Here is a 14230-nt window from a genome sequence, read left to right as displayed (position 1 = left end):
TAGTGTATGCACTGAAAGTAACGCGAGGACATTACTCTCGCGTTAATATGATGTCATACGCTGACGCACTGACACAAACAGTCGGAGCGCTATTATCTGAACAGCTGCTAACCTCTTCGCTTCGTGACAGTGTACTGTCTGTGTACCATGGAAGTTCATCGCGTGACGAGCAGAAGGCTCAGGGTAGGGTTGCACCAGCCATTCGTAAGTTCTTTCTTAAACGTGAACGTAAAGTCCACACTAGAGGCTTAGTAACTACTAGCTAGTTTGTAACTAAATCTGTAATCTGTAGTTATTCTGTTGCACCATTTGGTTTTAAGGCAGAACGTAGCTATCATAAGCTCTCCGTAAAGTAATGCATAGTCGCATAATATGACGTTTACCTTCAACAGTCCAATAGCAGCCTTTAAATTCGTGAGAAAAAGTTGTGTTGAAATGTTGTGAATTTCAAAACATTCTTGATTTAAACTTATTTTACCTCACATAATAACGGTAAAATCGGTATATAGAATACTACCTTTCATGAATAACATATTTAAAAGTAAATATAATAAACAAATGCTGTTTAAAACAATACCGCCTACTTAATGCAATAATAAATGACATGCAATATGGGTGATTTCATTTTACTGCCAACCTCCAATTAAATAAAAAGAAGATTATTTCATTTTGACGTGCACAACACAGGCAGCTATACACACACGGAGGCGCGCTAGGATGGTTCGTGTTAGAGCAGTCAAAAATTAAATGTCATCACATAATGTTCTCTATTTTAAAAGGTAAGTGACTGTAAATGTCAGCATTATCATGTGTGTAAATCATTGAAGAATGTTGAGTGAAACAAGAGCTTATTCTCTTAGTTCAGAGAGTATGCGATTTTATTCCTACAGTTATTCCTGATAGGAGGCTTCCATAAATATTTAGTTTATACATAACATTACGCTTCAACTAAGTTGAATGGTGCAACTCAAAAATATTTTGTAGTGCGTAAGTTGTAACTTAGAGCCCGTTTAAGTCAAAACTACAGTAGGCTAAATTGTAACTTACGCACAGCTGGTGCAGCCGGCCCCAGGTCAGTAAAATCAGTCTTGTTTAACTGGATTTCATTCATTCATTATATTTTCGCGAAAGTTTAAATTGGGGTACTGCAAAATGCTAACTTACTGCAAATGATAACTAGCAAATTATTTTAAAATAATGTTAGCACATGAAAGCATTGCAAATAAATTGTTTACTTTACGTTCTTTGTGTATGTTTTTGACCAGCAAACTATGTGTAATGAAGAATTGGTGTTAATTACAGTAGAAGTTAAAGAATTTCTGTCTGTAAGGATTTTTTGGTCACCCTAATAAAATCACTGGGTCTTACCTGGCCACCTCTAAAAAAAAGTTCTGGCTAAGCCCCTGATTATAACATTGATTAGGTTTTATTCTTAAAGTCCTTGTGAACTTACATTACAAATAAACACATGGACTTTGGAAGATTGTGATGCACGGTTATCTGTGCCAAACCTTTTAAATGCCAGGACCCCTTTTCAATAGAGATATAGAATACACATTTGTTTCTCTTTAGAGCTGCACAATGGCAAAAAAAACATAAAGGTTAATTTTAATTATTCCCCTTGATATTGTAATTGAATATTAGGTTTAACATTTAGTATAACGTTCTGTAAAGCAATTATATGTCACTTTTTATATAAACATCCAAAAAACCAGCTCCTGAAATATTTTATGATCAGGTTAGTTTTATTTCAAACACATTAATTAAAACTCATCAGAACTGTAGACGAAATAGGTAGTTACTAAAAATGATAAAATAGTATGTTATTAAAAAAGGTGTTATATTTGCAGCAGACAGATTGTTCCGTTGTGCGTGAGAAACGCGGACTGGCATAAAGTTGGTTTGACGTTGGACATTCGATATTCGTGAAGTTAGGGACCATCTCTAAAGATACATACACATTAAAATACATGTTTCCATGGATTATTGATATTTATTAAGAAAACCGTCAAACCATATGCAAATATTCCTATGTGTTTCACTGTACAGTTAGTTTTGTGGCTTTAAATGCTATTGAAGTTGAAAACATGTATTATAATGTGTATGTAACGAGACGGTCCCTAAATTCACGAATATTGAACGTTTAATGTCAAACCAACTTTGATGAACACGTGCTTTGCTGTTAACACACGTGTGTGTAAACACATTAAGTCAATTTATAATATGATCTAAAATAAAACAGTAGCCTATACAATATTCGTTAATGTTCCTGCACACTGTAAAAAAATATTACCCGTTTCAACTTAAAAACTTGAGTTCAAAAGCTGCCTTACATTTATGAGTTAAGTCAACTTGGTTTCATAAGTCATTTGAACTTATTATTTTAAATTATCTGGTGCTGAATTGCTTTTTGTAAGTTGACATAACTAAACATTATTTGCTGTTTCAATTTAGCAATGTAAATTTAAAACCACATAAATTACTAATATGCATTCTGTTAACTATTTAAAAAATGTTAACATTATTTTCTAGGTATGATAATGTAAACTTTTAAATGTATGAAAATTATATTAACACCACCACTGTTTGAAGCAACATTCTTTATTTTTTTTACATTTCAGTATTTCGATATTGGAAACAAATTCATATATTTTAGTGTATATTAGTGTAATACACTTCATATAATAAAACCGTATTGACACATGAGAAACAAATTCAGTGTTTGTGTATATTAGTGTTACTTAAGAGTACAACAGTATTCCAACATAAGAAACAAATGTGTGAATATCAGTGTGATTTACTTCAGATGTAGCAAACAACAGTATTTAAACATGGGAAACACATGTGTTTATGTGTGTATGTGTTTTACTTGAGGAATATGAAACAACAGTATTCAAACAAGGAGTGTGTGTGTGTTATACTACTTGTACATAGCATAAGATTACAAGAACAAACATGGGCCACATGCTGATTGAGACACATGTGCTTGCATCCGAAGGAAAAGGGAAGCAATTCTCAGCTGAATGGCCTCATGACCCAACTGAAGTTCAGGTTCGGGTTCCGCTTCAGGTTCTAATAAATCTGATGAAACTGAATCCTCAAGTTGTTCATCCCTTGTTACAGGCAAATATTCAAAAGTTACAAGGTCAGGTTTGAAATGTTCTAATGTTGATGAATGATGATAACGACTCCGATGAGCAGTGAAAGTAGAAACCACCCCAGATCTAAATGTGCAGTCCACAAAAGGGCAATTCACAGTTTCTCTTTTCAGCAGATGTCTCTTTAAATGAATAAAATATTGTTTGATGTTGCACGGCTCAGAAAAACTACAAAGTTCACAAATAATTCTCTCAGTTGGAATGGCTCCTTTTCTGTGCTCTTTTATGTCGTGAAAAGTCCACAAGGGAAGGTAAGATAGTTAAACAAGAGGAGTAAATACAGACGAAACCCCGCCTTCCACGTCCGTGACTGTTTTTGTAATGAGAAATAATTGTTTTTTCACTGTATGTAACAAAATTGCTAAACTTACAAGTCCACTTCATATAATCACAGGCTAGCAGTCAACAGTGTAAATCTGTAAAAAAAAAAATTAATGATTGTGGGTTACCCCAGATCTAAAAGTGCAATCCACAAAATGGCAACTCACAGTTTCTCTTTTAAGCAAACAAAATATTGTTTGAAGTTGCAACTAACTTCATATGATCACAGGCTAGCAGTCAACAATGTGAATCTGTAAAAAAAGAACATTTATTATTCTGGAGTAACTCACTAGTACTTTACCAGTAAAAATAATAGTGAGACTAGCACACAAAAACATCAACTACTGGCCTATAAAAAGGTCATATTTAGCTTCTAAAGTTCATTATTATAAAGTGAATTACATAGCTCCCCAATTATGTTTTTTTGTGCCCTGCCGTCCCTCTTTGGCAAGCACCGCTCTCACGTGACCACTTTTCAGCACTTTTGAAAATTTTAGAGCATTAGCTAACAATAAATAAACAATACAAAGCTTAGTATTAAAATCAAGAAAGTTAAGTTAGTACTTTCCAAAGAAAAGAGCGTAAAACTGTTATTACTTCATAGGCGCATATTCTTTCACAAACTAACAAAGTTAACAGAGAGACCGTTTAAAATGAGGTCTCAGAAATCATATTACGTTTATTTCACATGTTCGCTAATAGATCAGCATCTTTAACGTTACCAGTAAAGTTAACTTACGCGGCAACGATTAACGTTAGCTCGTAAGCACAATCATATCTTAGGTGGGTAAATAATGTTAGCCTAGCTTGGGATGCACGGTCGATAAAAGAATGAATACAATTAACTTACACGTTATCTGATATTACATTTAACATGCAAGTATTTTTAAATCAGTAATGAATACCAACTCATCGGCAAGATGACTGACAGACCACTTATAATGGGTGCGAGGCGGGGTTTTTTTGCGCCTCAGCCACTGCCCTTCACAAAGAAGGGTGCAGGCTTATAACGACACAATACACTTAAAATATATCAACATGACCACTTTAATAATGTATAGCAGACAGAGAAACTTGGTTTGTCAACTTTTCTGTGACTAAAAAGAATGTGATTGCACGAGTGCGAAGGCAGCATAACACACCGTCGACACTACTATAAAACACGTTACGTAAGCGCATCTTCGTAAAAAATAATGCAAAGAACATAGCTGAAACGGAATTTATTTCTATATTAACAAGTTACTTCTGCCAAAAATGAACAATTATTTCCCTAACAAGCTATAAATTCACTTACCTCAACTACTGTGTAATGTTAAGTATTCTTCCGCCAACCCGAAAGACTCCTATGTTGAATACTGTCAAAATTAAAACCCTGCGTAAGCCATGCGATCAACCTGTCAGTTACAGTTCAACTTAAAATGTTACGTCTATTCAACTTAACCAGGTCACTTGAATTTAAATTATGTTAAACTGACATAAAATATATAGTTGAATTTATTACAAATTAGAAAATTAAGTTGAAATTCGTTCAATTATTTTAATGACTTAAGTCAAAGGAAAAACATGTGTTAACATAACTTATTGAGCACATCATTTTTTACAGTGCAGGAGCTTGTTCTGTTCTTATGAAATGCAGAGGCTTCAATTCCGCGAGTAAAGTTTGCAAAACTGTGCGAACGGATTGCGAAAGCGTGGGCACAGATTATGAATTTGTGGGAACAAATTTCAAAAACTGAGGGGACGGTTTACAAAACCGAGAGCACGGATTGGAAACTCGTGGGTACAGTTTAATAATCCGAGAGCACGGATTGGAAACTCGTGGGTACCGTTTATTAATCCGAGAGCACGGTTTTATAAACTGAGGGAACGAATTACAAAACTGTGGCCACGGATTTGCGGGTCTTGTTTTTTTTTTCTCCGACGGGTGACTAGACGGGCTCCGTAGACGGGCTCCGTCCCCTGGGTTTCTTTTACAATGTCTCCATAATGATATAAAGCCCCACCTACATTCAAAATGAAATTAATAAACGTACTAAACTATTTGAAAATATAAAAAAGCTAAAAGTTTATGTTATGTAATGTTGAGGTTTACAGTACAAAACCAATACGTTTATGGAAAGTTCCCACAATGTGTAAAAACAAACCCGTGTGTGTGTGACAAAATATTAAAATAAGCTTTTAACGAGTCTCGTAAACATGCTAGATATAATGAGTCTTGTTTATCATAATACTCTAAGCGTGTGGGCTAACTTGGAGGACTAAATAAGTAATGTGCTTTTGATCAAGCTTATTATATAAATAAATGCAGCTATGACAAATAGCCAGGCGGGCATAATATAAAAAGAAATACAAACTTTTCATGTCATCCTATGGGAGTTCTCTTTTAGGTCTTCGATGCTCTTTTTTTTGTTGAATAACACAAAAATGTCATTGAAGACATTTGCATGATGCTAAAATTAGCATCGAAATGACTTTCTGACTGTATTTAAATTTGTTATGACAAGTGGGACACTGAATTTCGTAAAAGGTTTGAAAGTTGAATGTCAATATCATCTAGCAATTTTTTCAGAAGATGCCTGCCAAAGTTGATGTATTAGTGAGCCATACTAACTTGGAACCCTGTCCAGTAACCACGATTTTAGTCCTGAAACTTATTAAAACGTTGAATTTATAAGAACCTTATTTAGGATTTAGGATTTGAAGAAAAAGGGCTCTGATGCCTCAATAATCCATACATTTAGTGGAAATAAGAGTTATAAAATAAATTTATAAGATAATTTTTTTAATATCATGAAAATCTTTTAGGGTTTCAAAATAAGTTCTTTCTAACTTTCCGAAATTCCGATGTTTTTGATCACACAAATATATCTAATATGATTTTAGGAATCAAACAGGATCTAATTTTGACAGTTGTCTTGATGGCCTCAATATACAGGCATACGTGCATAAGTCCACCTTGCTACTTTTCATTGTACACTGTAAATACATAAGGCCGCTGTCTGTGTGACATAGTTAGAAATTTGTGCATTTGTGTGTGAGTGTCATGTGGGTGCATTGAGTCAGAGTTCTGTACCCTGACCATGACTGAGGTCACAGTGTGTTCCAGTTTCAGCATGATGCAGTCCATCTGCACACACACACCTGTGTCCCCCATGTCATGACACGTGCAAACAAACACACTCCACTCTACCAAATGCTAACATGTGCATCATGTACACATAAATACAGTATCTCTAAGTTGTCATAATACACATATTTTGTTTAGATCTCTTTGCCCTTTCTCTCACCGGACTATATAAAATAACAGGTGAAATACTGAGCATTATACACACAAAATGCACAATTTCATCTCGAACTTACAGCCATTATTCAGTATTCAAAGGTTAGAACAAGGGACGATGGGGGAAGAGATGCACAGCCTGCAGAGCCATACACTCACAGTAGCAGATCCCTCCTCGTCATTATCAACCTTTTGTTTTAAGTCTGCTTTCTAGAAGCTACATACACAATAACATGCACACACACTCACAATTATCATAGCCCACGAGCTCAGTCATGACTGAACATTCTCAACACTACAGGGGGCCGTGGGGAGAACATACAGACACACATACATGAAGCAAGTTCAAACAGATGACCACACTCCCCCTCACCACTCGGGGCAGTGACACACTCTAAAGAGCAACAGACAGGGTTTTGGAAGAGTGTGTGTGTGTGTTAATTAGTATCCCCCCCTTGACAACTGCCAACCTGTACTATTAGAAAACAAATTTGTTGTCCTCCTGTTGAACACTTTCTAGCTGCGTAGCTCTGGTTGAAGAACAGAAATGCTTTTTATAAACCATATGTAATCACTGTTTTAAAATCTTAATCTCTACTGTGTATGTATTGATAAAATGTATAGCTTATGCTAAATGCTCTGTAAATTGATTCTGACAAATGTAAATGAAATTATGTGATATGAGATATGTGGAGAGAGAAACCGCAGTATAGATAACTCATAACTCGTGTGTCAGACCAGTGCAGATGTTGTACCTTAGAGCGTCTCCTGCAACATCGTGTCTTCCTGTTTACCACTGTATTTAGAAGTCTGACTTGCTTTTTGTCTCTCCTGTCGAAATCAATTGCTTTATACTCCTACAAACCTATGCTTCTTATTATAGAGATGAGTAGAGCCTTATCATCTGCCTGTCAACTGACTAATATTCACCTCCATTTCTGTTTCACTGCCTCCTTCATCTGTCTATCTGCTGTCCATTCAATCATCCCTATTTTTAAACAGAGGCAGCACGTCATATCTCAAGCTATTATGACGCAGAATGAATGATACTGAGTGAAGGGAGAAAGACAAAGAGTGTGTAAAAGAAAGAGCAAGTCCTGTTGCTCTCTTGGCTGAGCTAATAACAAACCTGTTGTATAATCTACAAGGTTTAAGACAAAATTGTATCCCTGTTTTATTTTCCAAATATGTGTTAATTGCGATTTATACAGTAACTATTTCTTCAGATGCTAGCCTACAAAAAGAAAGGTCAGCAGGTTGGATGAAGATTAGGGATAGAATGACCACTGCTCTGTATGCTGATCGTAGTGACAATTGCTCTAATTAAAGGCTTAGAAACGGATAAACAAAGCACTAAGCAAACTATAAAGACTGACCACAGCAGAAGACAATAAATGATTGTCACGATGACCAATGGAATTTTAAGGAACAGTGAAAGGTATTGTTTATCCGAAAATGAAAATTATGTCATCATTTACTCACCCTCAAATTATTCTGTATAAATTTCTTTGTTCTGCTAAACACAAAGGTAGATATTTGTAAGAATGTCAGTAACCAAGCAGGTCTCATCCCCCCATTGACTCCCATAGTATTTATTTCCCCTATTATGGGACAATCTGAGGGTAAATGATGACAGAATTTTCATTTTTGGGTAAACTATCACTTTAACATCACACACTCTCAGAGAAAAGATATACAAAAGAACAAAAAAAGTACACTTTTGCACCTAAAGACAGCATATTAGTACCTTAAAGGACTCATTGGATGAGAATTTTCAACAAGTTGTTATGATTTATTATGGTCTTCATGAAATGTCTGGAACATATTTTGCTTAAAAACACTCAATGGCTGTGTAAACAAAACCCTTTTTGCTTCGTCAAAAACAGCTATGCTCACAGCAACCCGTTTTGGTGCATGTCTCGCTAAATTATAATGAGTTACAGCACACCCCACCCCCCTTCTGTCCAGGCCTGTCAACACAACACACGTGTAGTACTGCCACGGCAACGGTTTAGCTAAATTATGTTTCCTGAACTCCTCTGCGGTCAGTTTCGTTTTAAACGTCTCAAATCATTCGTCCGGAGACTAAAAAAACCCGTCACAGCAAACAGTGCATCCTAATGCGCTCACATTGTGCGTGTATGCTTGCCTAAAATCCACGGAATGAGCACCTGCAGATCTCAGCGGAATTACGTGGATTTTAGCACTTGTCGTTGACAAGTTATAACGTTACACACACAACATAAGAGCATAACTAGTATACTGTGACAGACTTTTCAGCCTAAGGACGAATGATTTGAGACGTTTAAAACGAAACTAACTGCGGTGTTCGCCCCTTTTCATTAGCAAAACAAACAGTTTGCCGCAGCTGAACATATTAATGCACATAATGTATTAATATACATACAGCTAAATTCCAAGTGTCCATTTGCCAAATAACATATAAATATAGAGTTATTTAACACTGGCTTTGAATGTTCTATTTAGCCCATGACTTTAGCTCCCTTCGCTATCATATGCTAACGTTATCCTCCTATATACATTTACATTTATGCATTTGGCAGACGCTTTTATCCAAAGCGATTTACATTGCATTGTATTACACATTTTTTGGTTTCTGGCTATGTGCAATCCCCTGGGATCGAACCCGTGACCTTGGCATTGCTAGTGCCATGCTCTAACCACTGAGCCACAGGAAATATATACACGGTACATGTACGTCAATTTAGACTGTTTTGATAAATATTACTTACATCGGCAGCTTTGTCTCGTTCAGTTGGTCTCGATCCCTCTTGAGGAACAACTTTGAAGCTAATCCTGCTTGTACTGTCCCAGGTTGATAAAGCACTCCGGCTTGAAGTGATTCGCGCAAACAAGCAGGTTTTTACTTATGGTTTCTGATGGATTTCCACTAAAAATAAAATAAATCCACTCCTGTCTCTTCCGAGGTTAGGACTCTGTGCAGCGACTACATTGCATGTTGCATGTTGTCCACGAACTTTAGCCATGGCGTCACGTACACTGCTGTCTGCTGTCAGGTGGAATTGTGTAGATTAAGGGGTGGTAATATTATAATAAGATCCTGCTTTTATGTCACAACAGGAGCGAAATCTGAATGGCTCGATTTCTCACATGCTTGCAGGGAAAGGCTCGTCAAAACAAACTTACTGGGATCTTGTTTTTCATGTTTTCTGGGTTGCTAGATGCACCGGGGACCCGATTATAGCACTTAAACAGAAAAATTTGGATTTTCATCTGATGACTCCTTTAAAGGTACATACCGGTACACAATGTAGCTGTACATATTAGTACATTTTTAAAGGGTAGCGTCCCAGCTTTTGTACCTTTTTGTCTGAGAGTGCAGTAGCAGTCATGCTAAAGAGGAGAGCATCAGGCCCTGATGTGGTTCATACTCGTAAAAGAAATCAACAGGACTGCATAGCTGCCTATAGCTGGACAGATGAGCTTCCACGAACAGTTTCTCAGTAGGCCAAGCGAACAGACGGTATAAGGGCATGAAAGACGAGAGGGTAAGCTTCCAATCTGTATCATGCTTGTCGAGAGCATTACCACCAAATTACCACCATAGCCGCCAAGTTGTGTGAACGTGTGAAGTTCGTGCAGAAGGTTCAGATGGAAACCAGTCAGAGCATCTTCAGCACAACATGGATTGAGCACAACAACACTGCATACTGTATGTCTCACTGTCACACACAAATTCAGATCCATGCCTGACAACTGCCCAAACACTGGAAATTCAACAAGATAAACTGATGCAGGGGGAGATGAGCAGGACAATACCATCCCCAGAGAGCAGAGATGACTTACGCTACTTTAAATTTATTGGCAGATATTTGCTCATGCAAAATGGTTATTTTTTCCATTGTTCACCATGGAATTTCTATTTTTAACTAATATTTTGTGCTTTCTAAAATCTTGGTACTTTAGTGCGTCATACTGTCACATTACAGTATCTCACTGATTGAGTTTTGCTGTCAGTCATTACACATAACCGCCCTCGCTCATCTATTTCAAGTCATTTTCTGTTCATTAGCACTTTTAGCAGTGCTGTCAGACCATGTCACACCCAAACAGTTATCACACTGAAAAGATGTTCTTAGAGAGAGAATGATAGATGCAGAGGGAAAAAGAAGATTGAGAAGACGAGTATAAGCAGCCCACTCTGAATTTTTATTGGAGTAAAATTGATGTTGATGTCAACCTGTTCAATCAAGGAACATTTTATTTGCTGCTCTCAATTACCTGAAAATCCCCAGGATCCACTGTATTTATGAATGATCCTTTAAACATATTTTCATGAATGAACACGTATGAAGGGTCAAATACTGTTTATGTATAAAACCCAATGTTGGGCTGCTTTTAACGTGTGAAGTGTATTGTGCTGCATGTGGGCAAACACTTTGATATTGCATAAATTGCTGCTATGTAGGTGTAAAACACCTTCTCATGCACCAGCAGATGGCATACAAAAGTAATCCCTTTATTTTTAAGCATATTTCTGTTTTAAAAGCAGGGTAAGTAGACATATTCTGCCCCCGCGTTCCATTTTGGAAGAAGTCATCTCATTGCCCTAATCCCTTCCAATATTTACCTACCGTAGCTTCCTTCCATTGTAATAAACTGAGCATAAAACGTCCGATGATGGGCGCTGACATGTTACACACAAACATCAGTTTGGAGCCTGGGCATGTGCAGAAGGAATCGTCAGTAGAGCCATAGTCTGCGCAGTAGTGAGCACGAAGTGGAGCGCAGTATCAAGATCCTGCCCATGTTCACTGATGACTCAATAGTAAACGAAGAAATCATGTTAGCGCACCCCCTTTTTTATAAGCAGAAGTAGTTTATTTTTATATTTCGCCTTTTCACAAGCTTAAGGTCGCTTTACAATGAGCAATTTCAAGCAAAAATACATTTCCAAACAAACATACAAATATACAGCAAAAGATGCAAAATTATTGATAATACATTTCAAACAAGTTTTTTTCAATTGTGTTCTGAAGATAGATAGCGAAGAAGAGTTACGGAGCGATATGGGCAAAGAATTCCATAACCTGGGGTCATTAACACTAAATGACCTTCCACTTGCAGTGGACGGTCTAAACTTGGGAATGCTAAGAAGCCCCAAATCAGATGATCTAAGAGACCAAGTTGGTATATATGTGTGAATTAGGTCTTTGATATAGCCAGGTGCAAGACCGTTCAAAGTCTTAAATGTCAACAGGAGAATCTTAAACTGAATGCATGAGGAAACAGGAAGCCAGTGAAGACTGAAGTGGAGTAATGTGAGCACTGCGCCTGGTCAAGGTAAGTACCCTAGCAGCAGCATTCTGGACATACTGCAACCTTTTAATATGTTTCCCTGGCAGACCGATAAATGCAGAGCATTGCTATAATCTAGCCGTGTTGTAATTAGAGCATGCACTAGGGTTTCTGTATCAACCAGATTAAGAGAAGAGTGAAGATGTGCAATATTGCGCAGTTGATAAAAATAACTTTTAACCACTGCAGCAATATGAGAGCTGAGTGAAAGAGATGTGTCAATCAGGACAGCTAGATTTTGAACAGAGGTTGAAGGTTTAAGAAGAGCCCCATCAATGTCAAAATATAAATCCTCTTTTGTATGTGATGCAGCGGATCCAATCAGCATTATTTCAGTTTTGCTATGGTTTCATTTAAGGAAATTTAGCGACATCCAGTGTTTGATTTCAGCGATGAAATCCGTACTGTAAGTGTAGCAGGCAAAGCAGATTTTTCAGAGGCAGTGGTTAAATAAATATGGTGATGAGGTGAAAATGTAGGCCATATTTACGAATTATGTCACCTAGTGGCTGTATATAGATAATGAAAAGTAATGGACCGAGAACAGATCCCTGTGGAACACCTTGAGTGAGTGAAACAGTGGCAGACCTATAGCTTTGCATGGCAATAAAGTATTTTCTGTCATGGAGATATGATTTGAACCAAGAAAGAACAGTCTTTGATGCCAAGTTCTGATACACAAGAAATGAGTACACCCAGAATCCATCAATAGTAGAATATCATTCATTACACGAACAATTGCTGTTTCTGTGCTGTGCGATGGGAGAAAGCCAGACTGGAAAGGTTCAAAGAAATCACGTGCAATTAGATATTTTCTTAGCTGAGTGGCAACTACCTTCTCCTTCGCTTCACTTTTCAGGATGTGTGAGGCACCCCTGGTTTTGACACTTCAATATGGCATTGTTTTCACTCCGAAGTCCCCTTCAAAATGCAATATATCCCGTATGGAACCCACCGATAGTCATTTCTAATCAATCCTCGGAATGTTTTAGATCTCTCCTTAAATAAAACACCCGACTGTTCAAATGTTTGTTAAAAACACATGCCATTGATTTAATCACTTAGGCTGAAAGTATACACAGTAAAACTTTGCTGTAATTTCGCAGCAGGTTTGCCAGTAACTTACTGTAGATTTAATGCACAATTTTGTTTTAACCATAAACTTACCTAGTTTATATATTTTTCTTTCATAAAACAAGACTAAATATCTTCAATTTTCTTGTTATGTAAATGTATCGTAATTTAAGAAGTTTTAAATATTTTTACAGAAAACAAGAGAAAAATGCTTACTCCAATTATGAAACAAAAATATTTGAAATATAGTGCAACATATACATAATACATTTCTATAGCTACAATAATAAGTGCTCATATTTTTCTAAAGTGTCAATTCCTTATGTAAGCCTATTATTTAATACACAATATTAACAAATTAAATTACTTAATATATTGACAGTTAATATATAGAAAATATATTTATTCTCATTTATACATTTATGCTGTGTTTTGGAAGCTTGCATATTAAATATTATTTTTTAATAAAAAAAACACTTTAATGATTATTTAAATTAAATAAAAGTTGGTTCGAGTCGGGATATTGATCTAGGTGTTAGGGACAAAATACTGCAATCTGCTGGTTAGAGAAAAACCCTAGAACAATTATAGTTTTAGAAAGAATGGCCCTATTTCAGAGGTAAATAGAGATCCATTCATTTTTCTGGATGAGACTGTCAGGACCCTACAGACCAGAGACGCGGATAAGCACACAAACTTGATATTTATATAAATAATACAAATAAAAGGTGAGCATATTCCACATTAATCAATGCATCAACAAGACTAGACAGGGATGGGATGGACAGGGACAGGTGAGGGAGCGTGGAGGATCATGGGAAATGGATTCCTTGGGTCAAAGAGGAATAGAAAAATAGGGAAACAGAACCAGGGAAGAGACAGGACTGTCACAGTGACAAACTGCTTCTATCACAATTTTTGTGATATATTTTGTGAATTTATTTTTGGAATGTTTGTTTTTACGAAATGCCATAGAAATTTGACTGACAAATGCCACATAAGACACCTAAAGGACAAGACTTAGAGTAAGATTATAGTTTCATATCATTTATTTTAA

The 14230-nt window shown here is 36.4% G+C and overlaps 1 long non-coding RNA gene across 1 annotated transcript; it reads right to left on the bottom strand.

Moving 5' to 3' along the window:
• Positions 1-2675: 2675 nt before the first annotated feature.
• Positions 2676-4816, bottom strand: LOC130564166 (uncharacterized). The gene is made up of 3 exons (XR_008964211.1): positions 4774-4816; positions 3694-3730; positions 2676-3574 (listed from the first exon to the last, which is right to left on the bottom strand). It is a non-coding gene; the product is annotated as an uncharacterized LOC130564166 (long non-coding RNA).
• Between the last annotated feature and the right edge of the window lie 9414 nt (positions 4817-14230).

The sequence above is a fragment of the Triplophysa rosa genome, linkage group LG13, assembly GCF_024868665.1.
Source record: "Triplophysa rosa linkage group LG13, Trosa_1v2, whole genome shotgun sequence".
Taxonomy (NCBI): Eukaryota; Metazoa; Chordata; class Actinopteri; order Cypriniformes; family Nemacheilidae; genus Triplophysa; species Triplophysa rosa.
The sequence above is the reverse complement of the archived record's forward strand: the minus strand, read 5'-3'. Positions and strand labels throughout refer to the sequence as shown.